This window comes from Eubalaena glacialis, chromosome 2 (assembly GCF_028564815.1).
Source record: "Eubalaena glacialis isolate mEubGla1 chromosome 2, mEubGla1.1.hap2.+ XY, whole genome shotgun sequence".
Lineage (NCBI taxonomy): Eukaryota > Metazoa > Chordata > Mammalia > Artiodactyla > Balaenidae > Eubalaena > Eubalaena glacialis.
Window position 1 is genome coordinate 148223713 of NC_083717.1, and position 17139 is coordinate 148240851.

A 17139-nucleotide genomic window follows, 5' to 3' on the forward strand; every position below is an offset into this window, starting at 1 on the left:
TAAGTTTGATGGTAAATTTTAGTTTAATATGATTTTTATGTACTTACAATACTTGAAACTCGAGATTTATGGTAGAAATGGCAGGTAGCCATTAATTCTGGTTACAAAGTGGAGCAAGGGCATCTATTTTATTGCCCCTGAAGGAATTGAACAAGCATACACTTATGTTCCATAAAGACAAAATGTGATTAAATAAAAGCAAGTATGTTGTCATTTAACACACAGTTTACCAATTACTTGTAGGGAGTGTTATTTTCTCCCTGTTAGTCTTGGCAATTTCTGCAGTTTATAAACCTACAAAATCTGTTCAACTAGGCACTTAGTTAACCTGAAGCACTTTGTGTCAATTGTCATTACAAGAACATGTACAACCATCCCATATTTGAAATCTGTTTAGAATATTTGCAGTTTAAATTTGCCAACAGAGAAATTACCCTATAATGTTAACAAAGAGTAAATCTGAAATGAGAAGGATAAATTCTGAGTTAAGAATTGAATTATTCAGTTTTTAGATCACATGAGTTATTTTGCTTCTCATTCATTGGCACATAGTTTATTTTTTTAAAAAAATTTTTAAAGAAACTTTAATGGTTGCTTTCTTTTTTAAAAAATTTATTTTATTTATTTTGGCTGCATCTGGTCTTAGTTGTGGCACATGGGATCATTGTTGCGGCATATAGGATCTTTATTTATTTATTTATTTATTTATTTATTTAAATCACCAGTCAATCCTAGACACACTAATTAATTAGCATGATGAATATTAGAACCGATTTTTCTCTGGTGGGAGGACTGGGGTTAAGATGTGTGGATCAGGGAGAATATTAGCGGCTCTCCCGCCCAGACATCTGGCCAGAGCTCCAGCCTTATCTGGAAAATGGTGAAAATGCAGATTCCCAGGCCTGGCCCAGACCTGATGAACCAGTACCTGCATTTAAACCCATCTCTGGCCTAGACCCCTTAGAGAAGCCCCCTCTATGCGGGATCTTTTGTTGTGGCGCTCGGGCTTCTCTCTAGTTGTGGTGTGCAGGCTTCAGAGCATGCAGGCTCAGTAGTTGCAGCACATGGGCTCTCTAGTTGTGGTGCACGGGCTCTAGAGCACGCGGGCTCAATATTTGCGGCACACAGGCTCTCTAGTTGTGGAGCGTGAGCTCAGTAGTTGTGGCACATGGGCTTAGTTGCCCCACGGCATGTGGGATCTTATTTCCCCGACCGGGGATCTAACCCGCATCCCCTGCATTGGAAGGTGGATTCTTAACCACTGGACCACCAGGGAAGTCCCGGCACATAGTTTAATACATAAATGTTGAATGGATAAATAATAAATGAATGAGTACTTTTCATGTGCAAGGCACAGATCTAGGTGGTGTAGGGACTACAAAAAAATAGCTTCCATGGTCTCTGATCTCTGGAAGACCGGAGGTGTAAAAAAACAAGGGAAATAACTTAAGCGTTAAGTAACAGTAAAAGGCATCACAAGGAAGATAAATTTATATTCCAACTGAATGCTACATAGAATGAGTGCCATGAATTTGAAGGAGAGAGGGATTTCTTTGAACAGCTGTGATCAGGGAAGGCTTTCTGGAGGAGGTGGGACATAAGCTGGCCTTCAAAGGTGGGGAAATTGGTGGAAGAAGAGGGCACTTCCAAATGGTGAAGAAAGTAGAAGATGAACAAATGAAGTGAACCAAAGCAATGCAGATGGGAATATACGGCATATGGGTACCTGTGGTTTTAGAGGTAGCAGGCATGGTAACAGGTATAATGGCCCATGCTTCTCAAACTAGGGCACTTGTCTCCCCAGTGGAGTTTCTTGAGCCCACACTATAAATGGGGAGCATTTTCCTCCAGTGCCAATTTCAACTTGAAAATGTGAAGAAGAAATGGTAAACAATTTACCTGGCAGGTAAATTAAATGTTCAATATTAAAACAAACCTGGAAGTATGGAGGGGAAAGAAATTCAAAGAGATTATGACTCGTCCAAGGTTGTCTAACTTGTTCAGAGGATAAATACAGCTGGGATGAACGACAGAGCAGGTTGTTTCCAGTCCTTGAAAGTCATGGTCAAATGTTTACTTTGCTTTTGCCCTACCATTATTTATTTTTGTATTATCTAACAGTTTTGCCAAAAGATGGTCAGGGAAAATAATAAAAGGAATTTGAACAAGCTAATAATTTTTTTTCCTTCTTGTTGATAGCTCTTGTATAAGACTTAAGATCAATTTTATGAATGATAAAGTGAAGTTTGGAAATCATTTGTCAATTGCAATCTCTTGTGTGTTCCCTGGTCTCTATTGTTATGAGAGATAATAGAGTTGGATACTAGTAAAATATACTGTAATGGCTACTAATAGGAGGACTGTATATATTTTTCAGATCTAGGACACATTTGTATTTTGGGAAGAAACAACTGGTTCATTTGGCAGAAAGTACTGAATGAGTACAGCCAACTCAAATACTTTTCTGGGCCCTGAAAAATAGTCCTCCATCTTTAATGATGACCTGGCTGAAGAGTCTTGAGCCTCAGGTGGGTGGGCTGGATTTCTTCTGTAGTCTTAGAACAAACCTCTGAAGACATTTCTAGAATGTCTCGTCAGCAGAATGCTTTTAAGGGTTGAGCTAAAATCTAGAGCAACTGGTTGAGAAATGCTACATTGTTAGTATCCAAAATATAGGGATGGGCTTTGGTCCCAGGGTTTCAAATGACTTTGGAACTCATTTATGGATATAAGTGGGATCTTTAGGGATGGGCTTTGGTCCCAGGGTTTCAAATGACTTTGGAACTCATTTATGGATATAAGCGGTATCTTTTGAGGGACACACGGCACGACTTGCCTCTCAGAAGTTCTTAAAGGGAAGGGAAGAGAGCAAAGTAATGCATGTTTTAGTCTGGAATCTTAAGTGTTGCAGAAGACAGATGCTGATGATTTGAATGAAGATTCCAGGTGAGATCTAAGATGAAGTGTTCTGCTGAGAAATTTTGGAGTGTAAAGCAAACCTGTGGACCTAGTCTACCCTACCCTAACCTGCATCCACTATTCACACAGATGGAATGAGAAAGACCCCCAAACATTCTGGCTCTGCTTCTCCTTGTTCTGTGGGAATCTGAACCTCCTTATTCTCACAAATGATTCTGAAAGCTCTTAAAGGAGTGTGTCACCAGTGTATTATTTACTATTGCTGCTGTAACAAATTACCACACAGTTAATCCACATACATTTATTTTCTTATAGTTCTGGAGGTCAGAAGTCTAAAACGGGTCAGCAGGGCCATGCTCCCTCCAGAGGCTCTAAGGGAGAACCAGTTTCCTTGCCTTTTTCTAGCTTCTAAATGCTACCTGCATTCCTTGGCTTGGGGGGGTCCCATTCTCCATCTTTAAAGCCAGCAGTGTGGCACCTTCAGATCTCTCTCTATGACCTCTGCTTCTGTTGTCACATCTTCTCTGATTCTGACTCTCCTGCCTTCCTCTCGCAAGTACCCTTGTGATTACATTGGGCCCACCCAAATAATCCAGGATAATCTTTCCATCTCAAGATCCTTAATCACATCTGCAAAGTCTCTTTTACTATGTAAGGTAATGTATTCACAGGCTCTGGGGATTAGGACATGGGCATCTTTGGAGGGGTCATTATTCGCCCTGTGGTAATCAAGTTCTCTGAGGACTAAGTCTCTGGTCACAACATGAGGTCTGCTATTCTCTTCTTGCTACACTGGGTCACTGGAATGGTGATGATGGCTCTTTCCCAGCAATGGCAAAGGCAGCAGTGGTGCCACAGGTTCCCCTCCTACCCCGAAGGCACGGTGTCCCTGTGGGTACTGCCGACCCTCAGACTGAGGGTGGTGGTGTCAGCCCTGACACTGCCCAAGGCCACTGTTGCCCCTTTTTTTAAATTTATTTTATTGAAGTATAGTTGACTTACAATGTATTAATTTCTGCTGTACAGAAAAGTGATTCGGTTATACATATGTATACCGTCTTTTTCATATTCTTTTCCATTATGGTTTATCACAGGATATTGAGTATAGTTTCCTGTGCTATACAGTAGGACTTTGCTGTTTATCCATCTTATAGATACTAATTTGCATCTGCTAAACCCAAACTTCCAATTCCTCCCTCCTCCAACCCTCTCCCCCCTTGGCAACCACAAGTCTGCTCTCTATGTCTGTGGGTCTATTTCTGTTTTGTAAATAAGTTCATTTGTATCATATTTTAGATTCTGCATATAAGTGATATCATATGATACTTGTCTTTCTCTGTCTGACTTACTTCACTTAGTATGATAATCTCTTGGTCCATGCATATTGCTGTAAATGGCATTGTTCTTTTTTTGGCTGAATAGTATTCCATTGTATATATGTACCACATCTTCTTTATCCATTCATTTGTTGATGGACATTTAGGTTGTTTCCATGTCTTGGCTATTGTGAATAGTGCTGCTATGAACATAGGGGTGCATGTATCTTTTCGAATTATAGTTTTGTCTGGGTATATACCCAGGAGTGGGGTTGCTGGATCATATGGCAACTCTATTTTTAGTTTTTTGAGGAACCTCCATACTGTTCTCCATAGTGACTGTATCAATTTACATTCCCACCAATAGTGCAGGAGGGTCCCCTTTCCTCCACACCCTCTCCAGCATTTGTTCTTTGTAGATTTTTTAATGATGCACTGCTGCCCTTCTTGTTGCCACACAGCCACCACCGCGAAAGAGACCAACAATGTCGCCATGTTTCAGCATTTTCTCCACCCCCTTGGGAATCAGATGCAAGTCCAGGAGGGGGGCTTCAAGACAGGCTGAGTGACAGGCAGGCACCATGCTCTGTCAACAGTCACACCGTTCATCTGTCTTGAAACAGCTTCTCTCCTTCCCCTTGAAATCAGTCTGTCCCAGCAGGCTCCCGTGTCCCTCCTCACGCTACCAGTTCTCCTTCCAGGCCCAGATATTTTGGAATCTGAGTCTAAACACAGCTGGGACTCCGGCTGCTCCGTACCACATGCTTCCCAAGTATTTACATTCCATGCTTGAAGAACTCTGGCTCCTCCAAGAAACTCAGAGAGAGAATCAGTATAGTTCTTAATTTTTCACACTTTCTACCTAGTCTCGGCTTAAGCATCTGGATCCCATTGGAGGCCATTTGTCCTAATTCAGCACTTCCTATTAATTTTGTAAGGGATTACTATTTAAATACATAATTGAGTAACTTCAGAATTTACAAGCCATGTCAAGTGCCATACCAAATAGGGTTTGACTGGATTTATTACTGTTGAAAAGGAAATCTTTGATTTCACTCCTCCTAGCTACTATTGATTCATTTCATACTAGAGTCTGTGAAATTGGAGCCATAGAAAACATTTTTTTCCCCTCCCTTGATCTGGTTGGAATAAATGTTTTCAGCTCATGAAATAAACAGCAAAGGACTTTTCATGAATTTCTATGAATTTTTAATGAGTTTTGTTACTCCTGATGGACTGTATTAATATTTTTACATGTTGTCCGCCCAGGAAATTGAGGTATTGAGATCCTACACCAGCTTCAGTTTGTCCAACAGGAATCAATATTCATAATGTTTAGGGCAGTGGATAAACCTCTGGTTATGGAGGTTGACTTCCATACGGAGGCAGGCTGAGGGGAGGGTAGGAGTCTTCACAGAAGGAAAATTTCCCTATACATCTTACAGCTTCATCAACTTAATGGTGAGGCTACGGGTTTCTGATGACTTGGAAGTGTGTACAAGTCTTTAAGGATTAATGAAGGGAAGGGAAACGAGGGGTAGGTCCGGGGAATAGTGAGGCTCACGGAGGCCAGGAGAGGTACAGGACTATGGTCCTAGTGTTGGGCTGTAAGTCCTTCCATTGGCCACTTCATTGATGGCCACGATTTTTTTTTTTTTTAACTTACCATTTCCCTAGGACATTTCCTCCCTCAAAAAGATATCGCTACCTGAGGTTTGGCTTATTCATGTTTCAATATAAACATGATATCATGATATCCTGCAAATGTATATTTACATTCAATGTATTATACCCAGATACACGTTTTCACTTTAATTTTGGGGATGGAACGGCTGCTGGGTCCCATGAACTGAAACAAAGAACACTTCTGCCACCTTCTGGACATTCTAAGGAACTCAAAGGATTTTTCCACAGGAAGAGGGGGAGTTTGATGAATTTCGTTTCAAATTTACTTCAACAGATGAGAACTTAGCCAAGTATTAAACAGATTAATTTTTGCCTTTGTGAAGGCTTGCACGCCTTTGATCATTCCGTTGTTTTAATGAACTCAGCGTGGTTGTTTCCGATTTGGCCTTGGAGTCCTGGCCGGTCGCCACGGTCTGCGTGATGGAGTCTCGCTGCCTCCAGCTTGGGTTCCTCAGTTTTGGCAGGGCTTGCCTTCCCACTGATGGAAGGTTTACAAAGAGAAAAAAATCATTATGTCTGAAATTCTGCCAGGACACATCAGCGTATTTCCAGGCTGCCATCTATCGTGTAACTCTATGAAGATTTAATATTAAAAAAAAAAAAAATTGCAATGCACCTGCTTCTAAGGAGAACTACCTGTCATACGATAGCATGCTTTTATTGTCAGTGAATTTAAAATTTTATTTATTAGGGTTTACAACTTGGGTTTCTTCCCTTAGGCTTCCTGATCTCTGGGTTAAGTATGACTTGCTTCCAAGGTACACCTCCCACCCACCATAATTAGCCCAGAGATTTACCAGGGGCTTCTGACACCAGCTTTCCCCAGCGAGTTGAGTGCAGTACTATTTGTGGTCATCACCCTAAGTGATTCAGTAGCTCTGCTATCTTTAGAGTCTTGTCTCATCCCACACAAAGCTCTTTTCAGACCCAGTTTGACATTATGATATTGTACCCTGGCCCCGCAGGGTCAGACAGTATAATGTGGCGATTCAGTATCTGTCTTACAGCAGAAAAAGGGCATTCAGTGTTCTGCTAAAGGGCAGGCTGACGACAAGGAACGTGCAAGGCAACATTCAGTGGATACTGCCACCTTGCTTGGGTAGAAGTAAAGCATCTTGTCCTGAAAAAAAAAAAAAAAAAAAAAAAGGCTCCAGAAGCACACGAATTCTTTCCTGTTGATTTTTAGGTTTTTGATATTAGGATCTCAGACCTAAGCTGGTAGAGTATGGCTATAGAAGAGGTTCTTCTCTGTGAGATCCCTCCCTCGTTCTGTGGCAAGTCAACTGAAGCAGGATTTGTTGAAGTCAACTTAAGTTGTTGAGAAGGTCTGCTTAAGTTGTTGAATATTAAAGTTTTGGTGCTGTGCTTAGAAGCTAAAATTGGTGACAGGCTTATCCAAATTTTATCCTCTACTCTTGTTTTCTTTGACTAGTTTCTGTACCTGGTCCAGTTTCCCAAAGCTTTTTGTGGCCACCTGGAAATGAGAATAATAGAGCACTCAAGAAAAGTGGGCTATTGCGTTTGCTCCATGGAATATTTCATATCTAGATTAGCCTTTCATTTCAGAGCCATTTTAAAGCTGGGTCCTCACTTAGAGAGCCAACTTATGGGTAGGACGGTGAAAAATGGAAAGTTCTTGTGGACACGATTTACATGTTAACTATTTGCATTTTAGGGAAAAAAATGATAGCATAATTTGTCCCTTGCTGATTAATGTTCCATTTCTCAGTATTACTGACAAGCAACAACACCAATAATAATACCTCCCACATGTTTCTCAGACCTGGGAAACTTGTATCAAGTAAAACTTCTTCCAAGTTGCCTGTCCTACCTTGGGTGACAATGTCTACATTATCTGAGTTTTACTAATTCCAAAATAGTCATTATTTGCTTGTGGCAGATTGAGAGGAAGTCTACCTTTGTACCGTTTATGAAGCTCTTGTTTGCTAAGAAATCTAATATTCTCAAGGGATGTGGGATCGTATTGTGGATAGAGCTTTGCTGCATGTCAGTTTATTCGAGGTCTGGTTTCATTCTGCTACTCACCAACTATGTGGTTCTGGCTAAGGGATCTCTTTAGTCTAAATTCCCTCATCTGGAAGGTGATTGGCATAATGATTTCTGTTGTCTCTTCCACTTTTAGAATTCTGTAATCTGCCTTCAGAAGAAGATGAGTCATTTTTGAGGCACTTTCAGCACATAGATAACATTCTAACAAATTAATCTTGTATCTGCATTTAAATAGGCTTTGAAATATGTACGTGAGCAGTTAAAATGTATCCTCTATCAATTTATATATCTATCTTTCATCTATCTATCTTTCCATTCTTCTATATACCCACACATATACATTATGTTAGGTTATCAAGTAGGCAGATTAAGCTGTTCTCGAGCACAGTACCGAAAGTGTTTCAGAAAGAATTCAACATTTGATATATGAAAAACCTGATCCAAATGATCATCTTGAGAAAAATTAGCTTTATTAGATTTTCTTACATTTATTTTAAGGGTTAATACTGTATATGTTGGTCCCATAACTTTTAAGGTTTGGGACCTCCCTGGTGGTGCAGTGGTTAAGAATCCACCTGCCAATGCAGGGGACACAGGTTTGAGCCCTGGTCTGGGAAGATCCCACATGCCGTGGAGCAACTAAGCCCGTGCGCCACAACTAAAGAGCCTGCGCTCTAGAGCCTGCGAGCCACAACTACTGAGCCCGTGTGCCACAACTACTGAAGCCTGCATGCCCAGAGCCCATGCTCCGCAACAGAAGAAGCCACCACAATGAGAAGCCCATGCGCTGCAACGAAGAGTAGCCCCCGCTCGCCACAACTAGAGAAAGCCCACACACAGCAAAGAAGACCCATCGTGGCCAAAAATAAGTAAATAAAAATAAATAAATTTATTTAAAAAAACTTTTAAGGTTTTTAAGGCTTCTTTAGGTCTTAGTTAGAAGATTATATCTCTATCTTGAGTTCTGTCTCTATCTCTTGATTTTCCACTACACACACACACACTTATTTGACACTTATCTGCAAGGCACCTACTGAGCACTTTACATACATTGAATCCTCAGATTAACTTTAGGATATAATATGATGGATTTGGGGATTGTGGTTGTCCCCTCAGCATTCTCTCTGTCCCTCTCCCATTATGTTTTGCTTCTCAGATCCATCCGTTTTGCCAAAGTGACTGGTGGCATACGGACAAAGATGGTTCAATTAAAGGAAAGCCCAGGATTTTTGTTAGATGGCTTGGGAAGAGACTCCCTTATTTATTGAATATAAATGAGAAAACATTAAATTCCAGAAGCATCTGGCAGCCATCGTGCTATCAGATTGCATCCAGCCTTGGAATGATGTGGATTCTCCAAAGAACAGAGAAGACAATGGAAAGAAGTGGGTATTTTATGAAATCGTTGAGTCACTGAAGCCCTCTCTACCACTGGACTTTTCAGTAATAGAAGACAATAAATTCTCTTATTTATTTGGGTTTTATGACTCATCACCAAGGGCATCCTAACTTACACAGGTAAACATTCTCCCCGTTTTACTGATGAAGAAACCGAAGCTCAGAAAGGTCGAGGGTGGCTAGAGACACCGATCATTTAGAAAACATCCAAGGTCACACAGCTAGTGAGGGCCAAGCTGGGATTCAGACCCAGGTTGTCTGACTCCAAAGTCTATACACTGAACGGCTACATTAGTTTTTCTCTTTGAGAAAACTACTGTGTAATTCAGATGTCAGCCATTTAACATTGGTTGACTCTCTACTTGGGGACTAAATCTAGAATATTAAAAGTGAAGTATTTCAGAAAGAATGAGACTTCGGTTGTGTGGTATAGGGGCTACTCTTTCTGTGCGCCCAACACCTCTCCTCTTTTCTGCTAACAGCCCTCCCCCAATCCCTGTACCACCTCCACTCGCCATGTGGCTCAGCTGCCAGTCAGATTCCTACCCCCAACCCCGTCTGGAATCTGCAGCTCCTGCAGGCAGAATGGGTGGCGTGGTCATCTGTGGGAAGTACCACACAGAGAAGCCCAGGAGCGCCTGCAGGAGCTCCCAGGTGTCTGTTCTTCCTGAGGCCTGATTGTCCGTCTGTTCTCACAGTTCTCTGAGCTCTTACCACATCGTCCCCACAAATCTCTTTTGGCCTTAAGTTAGCCAGACCTGGTTCCTGCTGCTTGTAACAGAACGTCCTAGGTTATACTTCTGGCAATATTCAAGGCTTCATTCCCAAGGCCACCTGTATATTTGGTATTTGGGTAATCGGTGGGCTGATGGGGCATGTGCTTATTTCCACCCACCAGCAAGAAGATGTCACAGATGGTCGATTCAGCCTGTCTATCTCAGGAGTTTCCATGTTAGCAATATTCAAAAGGATTCTTTTAGAAGGGATGGTGAAAACTTCCAATTTGTTGAAAAGATATCAAATTACAATGAGTGAATTATGTACTTTACACTTAATAATTAATGAGGGGGTACTAGAACTAATTAGTGTTGGGAGTATTCATACTTAATTACCTGTCACCAGCCCCACTCAGTTAAGGACTGGTAAAATCTTCCTACTGCTGGTTAGAGACTCTAACCTCAAAGGACTGACTCTAATCTTCAACCTGATCTTGGGCTTTTCCTTCCATTATTCTCTCTTTGAGTTTCATGGTCAAAGATCTCAATGATTCCTCTGCTTCCTGCCTTCAGAGTGCTTGGAGGGACCATTTATCCTGTCCCTGGAGTTTTGAGACAAAGAACAATTTCTGGGAAAGCATGGCTATGTGTACTGAGCCCTTGGAAAGTAGCAGGATTCTTTCTCTGAGATACTTTCCTCCCTGTCCCCCCAACTCCCTCCATCCTTTAAAAATATATATTTCCCTCTTACCCCAAATCTAGGACTGGTGTCAACTTGCCCTTGTCTTTCTCAGCTGCCTAGAGTGTGATCTACTGGTGCTCAGTTCTTGAGTCAGTCCTGAAAAGTTCAGGAAGTATAGTAAAAACATCGGCTGCCCCAGGGGAGGAGGGTCAGGATTCGGGGTAGAAGTGAGCTGCCACCAGGGTAGATGTTTGGCGAGCAGGGTTAAGCTCTGATAGCCCATTTAGCTTTCCGATTCGCAGTTGAACTTCCTGCTCTCATAGATTTTTTTTTTTTTTTCCCAGGGAGCTTGGTGTCCTTTACTGCCCTCTAGCTTCAGTAAGGAGCCATTTGGGTACCCTAGAGAGATTTTAATCACTTTAAGCCTCAGAGTGAAGGGATTGGAATCTCTATTTCTTTTCTCTTTCAAAAGACCCCTCTGTTCCTACGTAAATTCTTGGGTGCAAACTGCAACCTAGGTGGCACAGCCCTGTTAAACTTCCCCCAGCAGCATCCATGCTCTAGGATGGATCAAAAAGTCCTGTTATACCAATGCATTACAGCATTAAATGAACAAACCATTCTCCACTACAACATTCGATGATACAGTTTCCTATAACACACATGTCTAGTTTCACATAAAAGAGCTAGATCCTCTTTTTCATATAAGGAGGTCAATAAATGATATCTAAAATGGAAATATCAGGAAATATTGGTATAATCATGTTAGTTAGAAATATGGAGGTAACTGTCACAAAAATAGCTAAAAGAGCTGAAAATGTTTGCTTCTGAACAGTATTGTTATACGTCTTGGTAGAATTATTTTAGTTTTGAAACTTATAGCTTCTTGACTTTGAGGAAAATTAACTTTTAAAAAAAGAGCATCTTTTTTTCTTTTTTTTAACTTTGATGGACACAAAGTTTGTCTCCATGGATTTTATATATATATATATATATATATATATATATATATATATATATAGTCTCAAAGTCCTAATTTCTTTTTGATTTCACTCTTTCATGTTAGTAGCTTTCCTCAAATATGTGATATCCATGGTTACTAGCTCATATTGAAACGTGTGACACTGACTGTCAAAAAAAAAAGCTGATTGTAAGCTCTGTGTTGGGGGGGTGGGGCTTACTGAGAGGTAGCCTGAACTGTCGAGTGACTGGAATGGGCTTCTTCATTAGGGTTCCCAAATGACAGCATCTGTAGGGGTTTTTTTCCCCTTGGACTCATCTTTTCCCAGTGTGACCTTACTGCCTCTCATCAAGAGCTGAGACTCTGTTTTCACTCCCCTGAATCTGTTAGGCCTTGGGACTGCTTTGATCAATAGAATAAGTGGAAGTGATGCTGGGCCAGTTCTGGGCTTGGTCTTTAACTAGCCTGGCAGCTCTGCTTGCTGTGTCTGGAAGCTACTCTCTATGTACGAAGTACAGCTCTGCCCTGAGAAGCCCAAGCCATGGGCAGACTCTGGAGAATGAGACTCCTTGGGAAGAAAGAGAGAGACAGAGAGGCAGACAGACAGACAGCCAGCCAGACGGACGGACGGACAGAGAGACAGACAGACACACACACACACACACACACACAGGAGTGAGAGCAAGAGTAAGAGAGAGGCCAAGGATCACTTAGGTGCCAGAATGTAAATGATGGAGCCATCTTGGCAGTGGATCCTCCCGCTTCAGCTACCTCAGCTGATACTGTAAGGGTCAGAGATGACACGGTCAGCTGAGCCCTTCCTTAATTCCTGACCCATAAAACTGTGAGCGAAGCAAAATGACTGTTTTAAACCACTAAGTGTGGGGTAGGTTTTAATGCAGCAGTAAATAACAGAGATGCTGTGTTATGGAGACTTTGCTTTCAGGCTTGTGCTGATTCCTCCTTTGAGAGGTGCGAGGTGTCTCCTGTTCTCGAGCCTTCTGTCGTCCAGATCAGCCTGCTTCTGACTTTTTATAGGTTTTCTTTTTCTCAGGTCTGCTAAGTCAGTTGTTACCAGTCCATTTGCTTTTCAGCTTCCAAAATTTAATTACTCTAATTTCTCGTATTGTCTTCTTCCTTGCAGGTTTACCTGTTTTGTTCTCTCCTCACTATAGTTTTTGTGGCATTTGGCAGACAGTGGAGGTCAATATATACATTCAATCTGCCACATTTAACTGAATGTCCCCTACAAGTTTTCTTAAGTACTTAAAATGACAATGGTGGCTTGGGGCTTTCAGCAAAGAGAAGTAATAGTTTTGGGGAGTCTTTTTGGCCCAGGGAAATTTTCTCTGATTGCTCCATAAAAGATGGGAAGGGAGTAGGGCTGATTCAGGGACCAAGCTTGATTCTGATTCTGGTCAGGAACACTGCTGCGGGTGTGATTACTATGGGGACATACTAGGTGCTACAGCTGGCTCTGGGAAATAGGCTCTTGGTTGTCAAGGGAATAAAGGACATACACATACATCCCATTATGTGTTTGCAATTGGTAAGTTCATGAAGATTCTTGAAGAAGCAAGCAGTATGGTGAGACTTTCTAGTATCAATATCACTTACCATTCGAGTATTAGCTCACTAAAAGGGAAGGTGACATGGCATATTAAATGTTTCTATAGAAAAGTCATTCTTAACTAAAAGAGGAGAAAAAAAGAGAAAAAGTAAAATGGGATTTTGTAGGTCATAGAAAAAAAAGAAAAGCTTTGCTGCTTGGAGAGTTCCAAGTTCTCAGGTGAGGATCTGAGAACTTCTCTGGCAATGTGAGTTAAAGTTCTAAGAGGAAACAGACGATCTGGGCTTTTAGGAGGCTCCAATTCAAGATGGTGATTGATGGAGGAACATCCTAATCTCACCTCCTCTCATGGACACTCCAGATCTACAGCTCCATATGGAACAATTTCTGATGAAAACCTAAAAATGACTTCTACACATTGGGCATATGAGAAAAAATTATATCAGCGCAGGTAGGAGAGGCTGAGACACAATAAATCCCATCCTCAGTGCTGTGACCTTGAATCAGGAGGGAATTCAAAACCTGGATCTTCTCCTTGAGGAGTGAAGGGCTTAAGCCTCACATCAGGCACCCCAGTTTTTAAGATCTGCACCTGAGAGATGAACCCCCAAAACATCTAGCTTTCAAAACCAATGGGGCTGGCATCCTGAGATCCACAAGGCTATAGCAAACTGAGAAATGGCTTTTATTATAATAAACAAGCAAAAATATAAAACCTTTTTTTTTTTTTTTTTAAACATCTTTATTGAAGTATAATTGCTTTACAATGGTGTGCTAGCTTCTGCTTTACAACAAAGTGAATCAGTTACACATATACATATGTTGCCATATCTCTTCCCTCTTGCATCTCCCTCCCTCCCACCCTCCCTATCCCACCCCTCTAGGTGGTCACAAAGCACCGAGCTGATCTCCCTGTGCTATGCGGCTGCTTCCCACTAGTTATCGAAACATTTTTTTTTAAACACTCCAAAAGGCAAGACTGAAACTTCCATTGAATTTATGTCAGAAAATACTTGAGATTGCCTGGTTGAACTACCTCACAACAAAAATCAAATCCACCAAACTGAGGACATTTGCAGCCCTCTCTGTTATTAATTTTTTCCCTGATTTGACTCTAGCCTCTTCTTCAACATGAAAGCTATCTGGCCCTAAATTGGATCAGAGCAATTTTAAAATTAAATATTGAAGGTGTCATTTCTTGAGGGAGGAACAAAAGCAATGGATTGCAAAACCAAGCCTAAAAACAGAGTTTCAGGGAAACAGTGAGCTGGAGAGATTTGTGACATCTGAGAGTTGGGAAGGGGAGTATGAAAAGTAACAGGGCACTTCTGGAGAAACCTTCTTGTTGGGTGAACTCCAAGGGCAACAAAAGTACATTTAATGACTTGAGGCAAGTTCATTAGGAAAGACTAGGGTGTGAGGCCAGCTCCCTGGAGCTGTGCAACCAAGAAATGAGAAAGCCCGGTTCAAGAGGAGTTTGGTGACTGAGAGATCCAGTGATCATTAAATGAAAAGGAAGAATTAGCTTAAATGTACAAAGGAATTTTATAGATCCTAGATAATTCACCAGCTCATGGGGAGTTCCAAGTTTTGTGATGAGTGAGAACTTCTCTGGCAATAAGACAACTCAAAGAGGGAAAAACTAATCAAATAACTATAGCTAAATTTAAGGGAAGCAATAGAGGGTTAGTACTTGAGAACATAGACTTTCTGGTCAGATGTTCTGGGATTTGGGTCCTTGCTTCTCCCTGGCTGGTCATGTGATTTGGGGCAAGTAACTTATTTTTTTCTGACCCTCAGCTTTAACATGGGCCTCTTTAAACATGGGATGATGAAAGGTATTTCATAGGGTTATTCTGAGGATTCAATGAGAAATTATTTGTTAAGCACTTAGCAGGTGCCTGGTACATAATAAACAGTAGCTGCTGCCACCACCAAAACTATTATCTTCATTGTAGCAGATCTGGGTTGCTGTCCACAAATGCTTCATGCTTCTTTTCCATAGGGAGTTGTTTCTGGGAAGTGGCTGCCCAAACAGGGACTACATTTCCCAACCACCCTTGCATTCAAGTGGGACCATGTGACCAAGTTCTGGCCAATGGAATGCCAGGTGAAGTCATGTACATCACTTCCAGGTGGGCCCATAAACACTTCCTAGGTGATCTGCCTTCACGCTTTCTCCCTCTGCAGGCTATATGTCAGTGGCCAGTGTGACCTTGGAAACCGTATGTTGACGATGAAAGATCCTTTGTTAGTCTGGTTCCTGAATGACCATATGGAACAAAGATTTCAGGGTTTATCTGTTAGGCAGTTAGTGTTACCTTAACAACACAAATGGCATCATTATGGCTCAGGATTGCAGTAGTCTGATCAAGTCTGAGCTCAAGAATAAGCCTTGAAGAAACCATCCAGGAAGAATCTTACATTGCCAGTGACCAAAATGGCAAAGAAAGGGGTTGTGGCTCAGCTCAGAAGACAAATTATGGCTGATCTTTATACTTTAAAAATACTCATCACATTCAGTGTTTTGTCATGAGATTTCTTTACACTGTGTCCTAAACTGCTGACTGGATGTTTGTCTGGAGAATCTCTCACTACAGACAAACCTCAGCAGAAGGTCATGAGGGAGAGGCCATGGCCTTTGCAGGAGAAAACCCAATTTCCTTGGGTGTTGGAGCATTCATTGTTAGTGGCTAATGCCAGGGAGACTTTGATTCTTGGACTCGTCTTTGGCTGGTTTAATCCCAGGGCACCACAGTTCTTTCTGCTACTCTACTGAGGGTTCAAGTTATTTCAAAAACTGAGCAACTTTTAAAAATGTTGGGTGTTCAGGTTCCATATCTAGGATCTAGCCAGGTTAGATTATCTCAAGGAAAACTGGGCTGGGAAGTCCAAGCCATTCAAAGTGATGTATTGCTTTCCCTCTCTTGTTATTTGTAACAGCTGTTCTCTCCTCATTATTTTTTGAGAAAAAAAAAAAAAATCCTAAACCACTCAAAGCACGCGCCACTTCATAGAGTCAAGTACCAAACTATCTTCTTGGGTAGTCTGCTTTACAAACAAACTGAAATTGTTCTCTAGGTAGGAGTGGGTGTCATTCCCTAGCCTTTATTTGGAAAATGGTGGTGAGGATGTGGGGAGTGGGTGTTAAGAAAGGGAATGCCTGAAACTGTGCCAAAGAACTGTGGCATGGCTGTGGGGATTGGACGGTTTTCAGGCTCGATTGTTACTTGTTCTGCATCTTCCCCTCACTTTTCCCCATATCTTCTCAAACTTTTGGTTTTCTCCTTGGGGTCCTGTGATGCTAGTCTTAATGGCAAAGCCATATAGCTGGATGGGAGGGAAGCAATGGCACGGGAATCATGCACATGGGCTCCCACTGTTCTGGGTGGGTCTAAGTGTAGTCAATTAGAAGAGGGTAGAGTGTTTTAAAAGTGGTGGGTCTTGGAAGATTGAAGAATCAGGCAGTGCACTGAGATGCCCTGACTCAAGACTCCTGAGGCATGAATGTCAGAAAAGCCAACTCTATCACTTGATACAACCTGAAGGCAAGTGTTATTTTTATAGTTTCAAGTCCTGCACCACAGTCTTAACCAGAATCTGAATCTTAAACTGGGCTGGTAGTGGGCAGTCAGTGATTTTAGATGTCTGGTAGAAGTAAACTATTTTTTTTAAAAAATATTTATTTATTTATTTGGCTGCACTGGATCTTAGTTGCAGCACGCGGGATCTTTTTTGCCGCAAGTAGGGTCTTTTAGTTGCGGCGTGCGAACCCTTAGTTGTGGCATGTGGGATCTAGTTCCCTGACCAGGGATCGAACCCGGGCTCCCTGCATTGGGAGCACAGAGTCTTAGCCACTGGACCACCAAGGAAGCCCCGAA